The sequence below is a fragment of the Callospermophilus lateralis genome, chromosome 2 (genome assembly GCF_048772815.1).
Source record: "Callospermophilus lateralis isolate mCalLat2 chromosome 2, mCalLat2.hap1, whole genome shotgun sequence".
Lineage (NCBI taxonomy): Eukaryota > Metazoa > Chordata > Mammalia > Rodentia > Sciuridae > Callospermophilus > Callospermophilus lateralis.
In genome coordinates this window covers 142,372,531-142,387,929 of record NC_135306.1, presented here as the reverse complement: position 1 = coordinate 142,387,929, position 15,399 = coordinate 142,372,531, and the positions used below count along the sequence as shown (strand labels likewise).

Here is a 15,399-nt window from a genome sequence, read left to right as displayed (position 1 = left end):
GGTATCATTGTCCTTTACAACAGAATACTGAGTGTGTTTTCTGTCTTCTTTATAGGGGATATTATTCACGGGAGGCAAGATTCCTTCAGCCCAGTGTGTGAAACTTTGTAGATTCAAGCCAATCATGCAGAACTCACTCTCCTTGCCAGTTGATCTGTTCAGGCATAAAGGACTGACTTCATGGGCATAGTTAGAAGGTCTTCATGCTTGATTTAATGTTCTGCCATCCTCACCTTCAAATTTTAATTTTGAGCAAGGAGACTTGAACTTTTATTTTTGCCTTTGGCCCTGTAAAGTATGTAGCTAGTCCTGCAGGCACGAACGTGGAAAGTAATGCTGGGAAATGACTCATGATGGAAAGACTGCTGGGAAGCTGCAGGAAAGATGTGTTGTTTTGGTTTTTGATTTTTTTTTTTTTAGTTTAAAAATAGAGAAAGCTTCTTTTTTCCTGTCCTTTGGATATGTCACCAGTCATGAGGAGTCTGAAACTTAGGCCATAAGGATAGCTGCCTGAGAGAATAGACCAACATTAACAATGACACAGCCATGCTCAACTCTAAATCTACTATAATGTCATTTATTTATTATTGCCTGAGAGAACAAAAAAATTGTTAAAAAACCTTTTAGTTAAGTTTCTGACCTTTGCAGGCAAAAAGTGTCAACATAAGGTAACCATTTTCCATGCAACATCTATTTTCCACTTATTATGACTTGGATCTGGAATATCCCCCAAAAGCTCACGTGTTAAGCAACGTGGCAATGTTCAGAAGTAAAATGATTGGATGATGCAATGATGATTGGCAATGTTCAGAGGTGAAATGATTGGATCATGCAGGCTGTGAGCTCACCAGTGAATAGAATCTAATGGATTAATAATGCAAATGGACTACTGGTGGTGACTATAGACAGGTGGCTGGAGGAAGCAGGTCATGGAGGTATGACCCTGGGGACTATACTATCGCTGGTCCCTTCTTTTCCATCTGCCTCTCTCCCTCACTCTCCCCCAGTCTGTCTCCCTCTCACTCTCTGTATCTCTCCCTCCTTACTGCCAGGAGCTGAGCAGATTTCCACTGCCCTGTTCTTCTATTATGTTTCTGCCTTGGAGCCTGCTGACCATAGACTGAACCTCTAAAACCAAGAACCAAACTAAATCTTTATTCCTGTATATTGTTTTTGTCAGGTCTTTTGTCACAGTGACAAGAATCTGACTAACACACCACTTTTTTTTTTCAATGGAATTCCATTTTATGAGAGTCTATGATATACCTATTTATTGAATTTATCTTCTTTTATCATTACTGTTGATATGTGACAAATTCTAGCCAATGAGACAATAAGTTGTTTGGTTTCTAGGAAGATTGTTTTGAGAGAGTTGATTCAGGCAATAAATTCTTTTAGACTTTCCTTCTAGAGCAATTGTGCAGGGAGAATAAGCCTAGGGCTCTGAAGACTGCACATGCACAATTAACTTTGACCTCCCTGCAACTGAACTTATTCATATAAGAGATAATAAATTTCTATCTTTGCTCTATTTGATGTTCTGGTATGTTACCAGAATTCACTAATGACATAATGATTTATCATATAGATGTTAAAATGCAAATTGACTTTACTGTCAAAACATATCTATATATCATATAAGCATAAATTAAATTTACATAATTTTGAGGAATGTCCTGTATTGTGATGGTAAAGCCATGAAAAAAATCACAATGTCACATTCTCCCAGTTTTTGTTATAGCATATTGGCTCTTTATCATTCAAGATAAGGTTTGGCTCCTATACAAAATGAACTAGTGTTCATTAATAATTGCATAATGAATAAAAAATGGTGTATATTTATGCAATGGAATACTATTCAGCCTTTACCAATAAGAAAATCTTGTTATTTTAACAACATGGATAAGCCTGGAGGACATTATATTAAGTGAAATGAGACAGGCAGGCACAGAAAGACAATGACCACATGCTCTCATTTACATGCAAAATCTAAAAAAGTTTAGCTCATAGAAGCAGAGACTGTAATGGTAGTTTTCAGGATCTGCAACTGTGAACTGGGTAGAAGATGGTCAAATGGTACAATCTCAGTTAGAAAGGAATAATAAGTTCAAGAGTCAATTGTACAATACAGTGGTTATAGTTAGTACCATATTTTGAAAATCACTAAGAGAACAGATTTCAATTGTTCTCACCACAAAAAGAAATAATAATAACAATAACAATAATAAATAATGTGAAGGAAATGTATGTTACTCAATCGAGCCATTCTACAATATATACATATTTAAAAATATAATAGACACAATAAATATGTATAATTTTGTTTGTCCTTTTAAAAATAAAAAGAATAAGTATGCCAATCTAAATAAAATGGAAATGTAACCTCAATTAGCAGTGTTAAGGAGTGGGAATTTCATGAAAATTAAATGGAGATCAGTGGAATAGAGGATGGGGATTGAGAAGGAGGTGTGAAGATGGGAAAGAGAAGAACGGTGGAATTGATCCAATTATTAATCAAATTATGCAATATACATGTATAAATATACCACAGTGTATTTTTCCTTTATGTATATCTATAATGAAATACCATTTTAAATTTTTTTAAAAGATATAAATAAATAGAAGGAAGACCAGGAGAATAGAGGAGTGGGAACATGGGGAGGGAGAAAGAAAGGGAAAGGGGAAGACCTAGGGAAGTGGAGTAAATTATATTCCATGTATATATGATTATGTCAAAATGAACACCAATATTATATACAACTATAATGCAACACTAAAACATTTTAAAAAACTGATGAAAAAAAATGGTCAGAGAAAGATGGACTATGTTTCAGTTCAGAAAATGGGTTTGCTTCAGAGGTAGCCAAAACTCTTTGGTATCAGTCCCTTCAAACTGTGCTAGAGACTGGAATTCTCTGTTTTACACAAGGATTTTTTGTTTGTTTGTTTGTTTTCCTTGAGTGGTCTTTATTATGCTTTCAAAATAAATTGAGAGGTTCTGTGTTAACAACCACAAAATGGGGTACATATTTGAAGAAAGGAAAACAGACCCACATCCATTCTACCACATAATGGTAGATCAAAAAGTAGTCTGAAATTGTTCCAGTGGTTAAATTTGTGAATATAACTATCTCTTAAAAAACAAATTTAATTCCAGACTCTTCTAAAATAAGTTTACAACTACTAGAATCCCTTGTTTACATAAAATATGAAATAGAATGACATGGAGTTCTATATAATAAATTATAAAGAAAATTTTTGGATTGGTCCAAACTATCTCTACAACTGGTCCATTTCAACATATCTGTCCCTCTTTCTCACTAGTTCCCAGTGTTTGATTTTTCCCACCTAGTGTGGAATGTTCCTCTATATTTCTGTAGTTTCTATTACTAACACCAGAGCATTCCTCACTCAAAATGGAGTTTTTGATTTGCAACCTTTATTGATAATGAGACAATTGAGTTTGTCGGGGTTAAAGAGTGTGCTTTTTTCAGCTGTGTCTTGTTAAGGTGTAGCATGGTACCTGACAGAAAAAAAACAATGTGTGTTGATGGAAGATTTAAATGACTTATTCTAAAAAATTGACTAACACAGTGCAACACATCATTTTAGTTACTGTGATATCTCTGTTTAACTGTAAATCTGCCACCTCAGTGCTGTGTCCATTGTAAATATTAGTTCTATAAAACCTTGAGATAACATACTCAGAAGTATTACAAATTAGAAAATTATATGATTGGTAATTTGGCCCCTCTGTCCAGATTTTACATTTGAATGGCAGTTTTAAACTTACGGATAGGTACAAGGAAATGGTTTGGAGAGAACAGGCAAGATAGTGAATACCATATTCCCTGTGATTCATTGAGTAGCTTAAGTTCTCTAGGTCAGGTCAGAGGAAAAAGTTCCAAGCTCCAAGAGCCTGTGAGATTTCTGGAGTTGCTGTCTATATTCTGAAAAAGTTAAAGAACCAGAGAATCAGAATCTTCTCAATCAGTTATCTGACTTTGAGTGAAAAACTCACCAGTCTAACACATACTACTGCAAGACCACTTTTACTAGAAGGAACACTACCAAACTCTTGGTCTAATAACAATACAGCTCAACTTAGTCATGTCATTAATTTTTTAATAATGTAAATTCATATTTTAAGCAATTCAAATGTTTTTGTCCTGATTATTATGTTATGGTGGTTTTATACATTAATTAAAATTTTAAAATGAATGAAAATAGAAATAGAGTAAAATAATTAAATTTACAGATCCAAAACTGGTTCTGAAAATGTACTTACAATCCATGATACTTTATTTTCAGAACCATAATAATGAGAACTATATAAAGAAGCTCAGGAATAAGATAAATGATGCTTACAAGTCTAAATTTTAGAAAACAAATTTCTTAGTTTCTACCATCAGGAAAATAGAAAAATCAACCTGTTCTGTGTAATATAATATTTTCTAGTAATTTTTTCAACAATGTGCTTTACAAAAACAAAATAATTGTTTATTCAAATATATTTTTAAAGTTCAACAATGGAGGACTAGTAACAGTGCCAATTACCAGTCATTGAATTAGTCTATATATTTTAGTAAATCTACCTGTATTAAAAATATTAGAGCTACTCAATGAATCATAAATTAATTGAGTGTTAAAGATAATTTTGCATATTTTTGTAAATTGGAAACCATTTTAAATGTTCTCTAGTCTTAAATACAAAAGTATTCATGGTTTATATTTTAACAACATTATGAAAAAGTTAATAATGACAATGAGATAATAGATCCAATGCTATTCTTGGATTCTCTGAAGGATGGAAGATGAAGGAATGTTTGATACTTTCAGGATTGTCACTGAGCAAAATCAGGAACTTGATAATTCACATAACAAAAACAAACTATCTCATGAATATAATTCAAACACACATAAATGTATGGGCAAATATACATCTAGAATGAAAGTTGACTAAGACTATAATTTTATTATTTCAAAAATAATACTATTTAATGTAAAATTAAAAATCCTGAAAAATATAAGGAATCTAAAGAAGAAAAACTTGTAGTGTCAAAAGCTAGTGATATTACATTTTGGTGTATTTCCTTATAATCTTCTTCCAATGTTTTTTAACATACTTGAAAATATTTTAAATGACCTTTTAACATTTTCTCTTAATAGTATGTCAATTGAGATCCATGTTAATGAACTGCTTCAAGTAATTCACTTTCGAAAATCCCTTATTAAAATACAAGATGCTTGATACAGAAGACTATGTTATATTTATCCTGGTATCTTCAGAATCAGACATAGTTTCAAACCAGGGACATCATTTTAAACTGTCCCTTATCTAGATTTATTGTTCTACTCCCTTAACTCAGCACTCTCTGAATATAATCTCATATATTCTCTGGATCCTGCCAGTAAAAGTAGGATCTGTAGCTTCTTTAACATCGTGTGTCTTTCCTCCCTTCACAGTCCAGGGCTTTCCTGTACTTAGTTAAATTTTTCTACTTTTTTTCAGGGAGTGATACTGGGATCAAACCCAGCACCTCACGCATGTCAGGTAAGCACTTAGCTGCTGAGCAACATCCCCAGCCCCACTGTACCTGTTATGTTGTAGCTTGATCCTTGCTAGTAATCATGTAGTCAGAAGGGAGAGTGAAGAGTAGATCAGAAGCTGTAGCCTCAGATCCTAACTCTGGAGTCTCAAACATTTTCATCCAGGACTGTGACCTTGGCATAACAGACTTGGTAGAACTAAAAAGACAACCTTCTTGCAGGTTTATCACTCTCATAATTGATTCCCTATCCTGATGGTCAGCTTTTTCTGGACTTCCGTTGATGAAGTCTCTCACACGTTGCCTCGGAGCCCCTCTGACTTTTACCCTTCATTTGCAGTTGAAGATTAATCACCCACACACTTTTGTTTACTTTCTCCAATGCATCAATGTCATTTGGCAGGAACTATGCAATTCCATTCCCCAAATCTTTCTGTTTTCTAAGGCAATTATCCACCTCATGCAACTAGAGAGAACTCTTGAGAAAAAGTGTTCTACTTTTAGTCCAACTCTAAACTATAACAGTTTCCTCACCTACTTGCTTCAAGGCAAGCACTTTTTATATTATTAACTCCCCTCTTCCCTTCCAAGCTCTCCCACCTTCCCCTACTCAAAGCCAACATCCCATTTTCAAGAGGCTTTTTACTCATCTTATAGATAATGACAAGTGGTAAAGAAATAAGTGTGGAGCAGAGAGTTTGGGATTTATATCACCCCAAACCTCCTACCTCAGCTTTCCAGGATCTTTAGTCATTTCCCAATATAAGATTTTTGTTTATTCCACCAAAAATAATTAATTGATAATGTCTGAGGCTATGACTTTTGCCACAGAAAAAGCCTTCTTGATTGGAGACACATAACTGTTCAGATGCTGAGATAATGACAAATTAATGGTGAAATCTACAATGAAATCAAAAGCATTATGATGGTATTTATTGTGTGAAAAATCGTTATACAGTATCATTCAACTATTAGCAATTATCAGCAAAACAAACATATTACCCTAGAAGCATAAGCCTCTGTCTAGGGTGTGCCTTCTTATTCTGATCAAAGCTAGATTCCAAATAAATTTTTAGTAGACATTTGGCTTACCTCATAAACAGAAGAAGGAGAAACAAACTCTTGTCAATACAATTTTTTTTCCCATACCCATTTACTGAATACTGTTCAAGGTACACTTCTTCTTTATTTTAAAATTTTTTTTAGTTGTAGTTGGACGCAATACCTTTATTTTATTTATTTGTTTTTATGTTGTGCTGAAGATCAAATCCAGCACATTGCATGTGCTAGGCAGGTGCTCTATCACTGAGCCACAGCCCCAGGCCTCAAGGTGCACTTCTAACTTTTTAAAAATATTCATAATCACTTCATTTAATTTGTGAAAAAACTAGAACAGATTTTTGTCTTCATTTTATAAATGATAAGACTAAATTCCACAAAGCTTCCATTTGACTACTAACTTAAATAAATTGACCATTAAATCATTTACTCCATAGCAACAAAGACTAGGTCTATTGTGAACAGTGCCTGATACACAATAGGCATTCATAAATATTTTTTGAATTAAACAAAATTAATATATTCAGATGGTACCTGGAAAGAATTAAGCATAAAATTTAAGTGTGACAAAATTTTTGAAAGTTACTTATACCTGTAAATGTTTATGCAAATTATTAATAAGTATTATATTAAGAACAATTATTATTATGAACCATTCCTTACCGATACTAGCACTTATCATGCTTCCTACATAAATGTACATGAGTGTTTTTAATGACTGATATATTAACATAGACACTCTTTTGTAAATAGTTGTCTCTGATGTTACATCTAAACTATGATTTACATACAGCATAACAAGGGTCTTTAATCAAACACCAAAAGAAGTAAAGCAAATGAACTTAGCTTTATTTTGTTAAAATTTGGTTTAATAGTTATATAGAAGTCCTCGTTCCTGAATTAAAATGCAAACACAAGCTTACACTTCAAAGCTCTCAACAACTGACTTGAAAAAGTTGAATTCATGTGAACTCTGCTATAACCCTATTTCTTAATTATGCTCCATTTTGTATTTAAACATACTTTTCACTTTATTTTACCTTCTTCTATCTTTTTTGGAGTGTTATGCATTAGATTATTTTTAGTCTTGTGTGAGTGATAACATTTTTTTGATCAATGAAAAGGTTGGTGTTTCTAAAAGTAATGGTGTGTAATAAAGCTGTTCTCCTCCAACAATTAGAAACATTTTATTATGTAATAAAATAGGCTTCTTTTTTCTAGCTCCAGCTACACAACATTAATTCAGGCACTAATTTGCACATGATGTATTATTGATAGAGCTCTATGAGCATTTATTACTAATATGTATATATACATATATATTAGATTATCCTTTATATTTAGATAACATAAATATCCAGTCTCCATAGATTTTTGTGTTTTTTCCAATATAATGAGAATTTTTCCTTTTGCAAAAATAAGCTTACCAGAAGAAGTCCAAACGAAGAAAAATACACTCAAGGTGCCAGTATTTTGGAAAATATGTAAATCAAAATGAAATGAGACAATTTGGACAGCATGTAACCCCAGGGCTCTTAGTCAGTGCCCAGCAGGTTTCTCTGTCAGACGAAATATAAATGTAAAGTATTATTTATTGAAATGAATGCACAATTCAAAGCAGTGAACCAGGAACTAAGATGCCTGGGTTTGCTCCTATTTGTACCAGCATATAACCCTTGATGAACCTTTGAAAAGTTAACTCTCTCAGAAATATTTGCTTCATTGAGAGAGTCTAAAGGAACTAAAATTTTTCTAACAATGAAAATATCTCAATCATTAGGATAAAGTACATTGGTCTTTATTTGAGTTCTTCTTGGCTATATGTGTCAAAAGCTCAAGTTGAAAGGTTTTGGGTTATCAGAATGAAATGTGTTGTATTCTTATGTGAAATGTATAGGTTGGAGTCTGAATATCTGCTCATGGTATGCCAAATGCTTGTGACCTGGAGAATGCCTTGTTCTGAGCCTTAGCTCTTGCCCTGCTTCATCTGTATGGCCCAGTGTAGCTTCAGCTGTGTGCTTCAATTCACCAAATATGCCAAGTTCTGTTTCTGCCCTCAGTGTCTTTCTCCCCTCTCATCACCACCCATTTTCTGTCTTTCCATTGCCAGTTCTTCAGCCACAACTTAGCAAATATTTCTTTGATCACAAATACTGATATAAGCAGTGCGGTATAGGTAAGTTGAAGGAAAGACCCACACAGGGCATTGTTTAAAATGCAAATTCACAGGCCAGTACTGTATTACTAAAACAACCTATTAGGACAGGGCTTAAGAATTTATATTTGATCAAATCTCCACTTATCCTAATACAACTCCCCAGTAAACAACCCTCAAAGAAACATTGACTATGAAAAAGCCCCTACCCCTTTTTATTTTATGGCCCATAGGAGTCAGGGAAGATATCTGCAATTTCTCCACTCGAGGAAGTCTGCTGGAAAACTGAAAGATTTGGTTCCTTTAGCTTTAGTTGACATAAAGGAAAGGTAATTTCTCCCTCTGTAAAAGGCAGATATTTCAATTCACCACATTTAACATCGGTTATAATTTTTCTGCAATTGAGCTGACAGTTAAAGTCACATGCCTAGTTTGTCCACTCTAGTGCTTTTGAAAAGAAAGCAATATATTTTACAAATAAAAAGCTTTGATAACCAAAACAACAACAACAACAAAAATGGAAGACATTCTTGCACAAATTCATGATCCTATTGCTGCTGTTCCAGAAGGCCTAAAATGGCCTCTTTTTCAGCTCTCCAACTTCTCTTCCTCATTAAATTTTACTATTTTTTTTCCTATAATTTCAGAAATTACCTCATTCTGGAAAACATTCCTGAATTCTCAGCAAGGTGTTTGGTCAGGTGATGCCTTGTGCTCCGGTAGCACCCTGTGTTCACAAGAAGGTAAGTGCCTCTATATAACCGCTTTTTAATTATCTATGTATATGTTCATGTCCTTACCAGGTCAGGGACCCTAATTCATTAGCATTACACTTTGAGGCATATGGCTGGCTAACATTAGATTCTCTTTAAAGTTTCATTAACTGAAGTACCCTGGACTCAGAACTCCAATCACTCTAATAGAGAAGAGAAAATTGAGCAAGAGGGTGTCAGAATATACAGGTTCTGATGAACGTTCTATATGTAGCCATCTGCGTGACTTTAGAAATCATATCTTCTCTCTGGGCTTCAATGTCTCATATGAAAATAAATAAACTTACTAAGCTTTAATTAACTCAAGTTTCACATTGCTTTGTTCATAAACAATGCTCAGGGCATTTAGAATAATAACTTTATGGACATTTCTCTATAGTCTGGAGATCATGCTACTATGAAATTGTGTTGTCGATTACATCAGAAACATCATCATAGTGAAGGGGGTCATAACTATCTATGGGTAGTTAAAATGTTAGAGAAGAGTCAAGGGGGATTTCTTATTTCCACCACTTCTGGTGTGTGTACATAATCCTTTATAATGTCTAATTCTGAGCAAAGATAAACCAACCACAGAGAAGCCCACTCTCAAATTAGCCCATCAGCGACCTCTAGAGGTCATTTGATATTTTACAACCATATGGGATGAAAACATTTGAAATGTGTGCATTCATTATAATAGAATGCTTCTTATTAAGTTTGCCCATTTAGAGAGAGCATTACTGGCAATCTAGACTTACACAAACTCTGAGTTGAGTGCAAAATAATTTTTTTATCACATTTTGATTTTTTTAGGTTTGTTTTTAAGTCAGTTCTATCTAGGTTTAAAACAAGGCTAGCTACACAAGCTTGATGTTACATAGTAAAGAAATCTGAGTGGTTCAGGAGATCTTTATTAATATTCCAAAACAGCTCACCTATTATACCTAACTTCACAGTCTCTAGGATAGTCCCCCTTGTACCCTTGAAAATATCTATGCTTGTCACCCCTCCTAATCTTTCAACTAGTGAACCTTGGGTATTATCGTCATATCTCCAGTGCCTAGCCCAGTATTTATCTCAGAGAAAATTGTGTTAAAGAGACAGTAATCCTTACTTTAAAATTTTATCATGAGAATAATATTAAGGCCATGCATGTGCAGAAGCTTGGTAAGGTGCCATTTGATGGGTTTGTTACACTCTGAGTGACAGAGGAGTACCTCCAACCCATTCAGCATTCACAGTAGCCCAGAAAGTAGTGCCTTGCATCATGTATAACTGAGAGTAGCTTCATGTGATAACAGTAATGTCTATAGGGATCTAAATGTATCCCTGACTATAATTAGAGTTTTGGTCAGGCAAATAGGATGCCAGTGGTTCTAGAAGAAAAATGGAGAGTAAGAAACCATAAAATTTATTGCATTTTTTTTTTTGCTCTAAAAATAGCTTAAAAGATGGGTCTTTCCTTACTATCATCCATACTCATGAATTTTAAATGTTTAGTTGGGGTTTTGATGAAATACTGTGTTTGTAGCTTGTAAACTTCAATTGGCTCCACCTTAAATATTAAGAGTCCTCCACTAGGTTAAATATCATTAGAATTATTTAGAAAAGGAAAACACAAACAACTTAATATAGGATGAAATGTTGAGGATAAAGGTCCCAGCATTTATTGACAGGCATACCCTTGGCCTATTTCTTAACTGAATTTCTAGATTTCCAAAGTCTTTTGAACAATCAACTCTAATGTTCCACATACATCTCAAACTTTATGCACAGTATTGAGTTAACTTTAATCAAAAATAAAACTTTTCCACCTTATAGCTACACTGCCGCTCCAGTGATCCATTTTCAGTTTTCCTAAATTCAAGTCTCTTAATATACTCTCTTTACTCAGCTTGGAACACCATTTTCTAGTGCCTTTATCCAGTTTTAAAGATTATGTTTGAAAGTCTACCAAATCTATCCCTCCCCTGTATTCCAAATCCAATCTCTTCTTCCACCAAGGTTTTAATTCCACCATACAGAAATTACCAGTTTCACTGTCCAGCCTGCTGAACTTGAAGACACTCCAGGAAGAGGCTAGCTGATTTGAGCTCAATATCCCCAGTCCCTATTCCCAGCACATATCAGCCACAGAGCCCAGGAATTAAGGGCAAAGGCTTTGGTGTTCAAGTTTCACCTACCACTTTCTAATCATGTGATCTGAATTTTTTAATTCTCCAGGCCTTATTTGGTTCTTGTACATGACTGGGATAACATATGTTCTTAAAATGCATTTTCTAAAATAAATCGGATACAGTATATTAAGCAGTGCTTCCTGCACCTGGAACCTAGTAAGCACTGACTGAAAGACAATCTAAGTTAAAATTTTGGCTGAAAAGAGAGCAAATGAACTGAGGATTAGTCAGTGATGGACAGCTTCAAGTCAAAAGCCAAACCAGGCTGAGCATGGTGGCACACACCTGTGATCCCAGCAGCTCTGGAGGCTGAGGCAGGACAATCGCAAGGTTACAACCAGCCTCGGCAACTTAGCAAGGTCCTGAGCAACTTGGCAAGACCCTGTCTCAAAAAAAACTCTTAAAAGGGTAAGGATGTAGCTCAGGGGAAAAGGGCGGCCGTAGAGGAAGGGCGCACTGACGCGGGGCGGGGGAAGGCGGGAGCCATTGGCGAGCCACGGCAGCCGGAGGAGTCGCCGCCAGCTGGACACGCTTCCCAGGGCCCCCGGCCAGCCCCCGTGCGCCATGAAGCGCTAGCGCGGCTGCAGGGCTGGGGCCGGGCGGGCGGCGGCCAGGTGCGCAGCGAGGATTGGAGCGGCGCGCACCCGGCGGATGCCCCAACCGGGGCCCAGCGAACGCTAGATAGTCCCAGTTCGCCAGCAGAATGACCACGGAAAGAGACTCAGAAACAACATTTGAGGAGGATTCTCAGCCCAATGATGAAGTGGTTCCCTACAGCGATGATGAAACCGAAGATGAGCTGAATGACCAGGGGCCTGCCGCTGAGCCAGAGCAGAATCGGATCAACAGAGAAGCCGAGCAAGGCCTTGACACCTTCAGGAAAGATTGTACTTGGCAAGTTAAAGCAAATGATCGAAAGTACCACGAACAACCTCATTTTATGAACACAAAGTTCTTTTGTATTAAGGAGAGCAAATATGCGAGTAATGCAATTAAAACATACAAGTACAACGTACTCACCTTCCTACCAATGAATTTGTTTGAGCAGTTTAAGAGAGCAGCTAACTTCTATTTCCTGGTTCTTCTTATCTTGCAGGCAATTCCTCAAATCTCTACCCTGGCATGGTACACCACCCTTGTGCCGCTACTTCTGGTACTTGGCATCACTGCAATCAAAGACCTGGTGGACGATGTGGCTCGCCATAAAATGGATAAGGAGATCAACAACAGAACATGTGAAGTCATTAAGGATGGCAGGTTCAAAGTTACCAAGTGGAAAGACATTCAAGTTGGAGATGTCATTCGTCTGAAGAAAAATGATTTTATTCCAGCTGGCATTCTGCTGCTGTCCAGCTCTGAGCCCAACAGCCTCTGCTATGTGGAGACGGCCGAGCTAGATGGAGAGACCAATTTAAAGTTCAAAATGGCGCTGGAAATCACAGACCAGTATCTCCAAAGAGAAGATAACTTAGCAACATTTGATGGTTTTATTGAATGTGAAGAACCCAATAACCGATTAGATAAGTTCACAGGAACACTGTTTTGGAGAAAGAGAAGTTTTCCTTTGGATGCTGATAAAATTCTGTTACGTGGCTGTGTCATTAGAAATACTGATGTCTGCCATGGACTGGTAATCTTTGCAGGTGCTGACACTAAGATAATGAAGAACAGTGGGAAAACCAGATTTAAAAGAACTAAAATTGATTACTTGATGAACTACATGGTTTACACGATCTTTGTTGTTCTCATTCTGCTTTCTGCGGGTCTTGCCATCGGCCATGCTTACTGGGAAGCACAAGTTGGCAATTATTCTTGGTACCTCTACGATGGAGAAAACATCACCCCCTCCTACCGTGGATTCCTGAATTTCTGGGGCTACATCATCGTGCTGAACACCATGGTACCCATCTCTCTCTATGTCAGTGTGGAAGTGATTCGTCTGGGACAAAGTCACTTTATTAACTGGGACCTGCAGATGTACTATTCTGAGAAGGATACACCTGCAAAGGCAAGAACCACCACGCTGAATGAGCAGCTCGGGCAGATCCAGTACATCTTCTCTGATAAGACAGGGACACTCACGCAGAACATCATGACCTTTAAAAAGTGCTGCATCAACGGGCAAATCTATGGAGACCATCGAGATGCTTCTCAACACACTCATGGCAAAATAGAGCAAGTTGATTTTAGCTGGAATGCATTTGCTGATGGGAAACTTGCATTTTATGACCATTATCTTATTGAGCAAATCCAGTCAGGGAAAGAACCAGAGGTCCGGCAGTTCTTCTTCTTGCTTGCTGTTTGTCACATGGTCATGGTGGAAAGAATTGATGGTCAGATCAACTACCAGGCGGCTTCTCCCGACGAGGGCGCCCTGGTCAATGCCGCCAGGAACTTCGGCTTTGCCTTCCTGGCCAGGACGCAGAACACCATCACCATCAGCGAGCTGGGCACCGAGAGGACCTACAGTGTTCTTGCCATTTTAGACTTCAACAGCGACCGGAAGCGAATGTCAATCATTGTAAGAACCCCGGAAGGCAACATCAGGCTGTATTGTAAAGGTGCTGACACTGTCATTTATGAACGGTTACATCCAATGAATCCTACAAAGCAAGAAACACAGGATGCCCTGGATATCTTTGCGAATGAAACTCTTAGAACCCTGTGCCTTTGCTACAAAGAAATTGAAGAAAAAGAATTTGCAGAATGGAATAAAAAGTTTGTGGCAGCCAGCGTGGCCTCAACCAATCGAGATGAAGCTTTAGATAAAGTATATGAAGAGATTGAAAGAGACTTAATTCTATTGGGAGCTACAGCTATTGAAGATAAACTGCAGGATGGGGTCCCAGAAACCATATCAAAACTTGCAAAAGCTGACATTAAAATCTGGGTGCTCACTGGAGACAAAAAGGAAACTGCAGAAAACATAGGATTTGCTTGTGAACTTCTGACAGAAGACACCACTATCTGCTATGGGGAAGATATAAATTCTCTTCTTCATACAAGGGTGGAAAACCAGAGAAACAGAGGTGGAGTTTATGCAAAATTTGCACCTGTTGTGTACGAACCTTTTTTCCCACCTGGTGAAAACCGTGCTTTAGTCATCACCGGTTCTTGGCTGAATGAGATTCTTCTAGAGAAAAAGACCAAAAGAAATAAGATTCTGAAGCTGAAGTTCCCAAGGACAAAAGAAGAGAGACGGATTCGAACCCAAAGCAAGAGAAGGCTCGAGGCTAAGAAAGAGCAGCGGCAGAGGAACTTTGTGGAGGAGTGGATTTTGGCAGAGTAGTGGATTTGGGAGAGAGTGGATTTGGGCAGAGAACGTGGATTCCACTGCTGGGTTCAATCCCTGGTACCAAAAGCTAAATAAATAAAACAGAAAGGCATTCTAGATATGAGAAACACTCTGAAATGTGGATGGAAAGGCACGTTATATAGAGAAGAAAATAGGTTTGCACAGGGTGGATGGAAGGTAGAATGGGATGGTGTGAAAGCTGATACTATAAACAGTCTCACCAAGTTCTCAAATGCAGGATGAGAGTAGACCACCCTAGAGACTTGGGTTGAGCTCTAAGCTTGATGACCCTGAGAGTCCAAAACCCCTTCACAATCTACCAGATCATTTTTCTAAGAGCTTCAAACCTAGTGGCTCCTAAATCTTTCTTCTCTTTCTTGTCATTTCAGTTCCACAAGTACAATCTAAT

The 15,399-nt window shown here is 36.9% G+C and overlaps 1 pseudogene; it reads left to right on the top strand.

Moving 5' to 3' along the window:
• Positions 1–12,192: 12,192 nt before the first annotated feature.
• Positions 12,193–14,984, top strand: LOC143388088 (phospholipid-transporting ATPase IC pseudogene; annotated as a pseudogene).
• Positions 14,985–15,399: the final 415 nt, after the last annotated feature.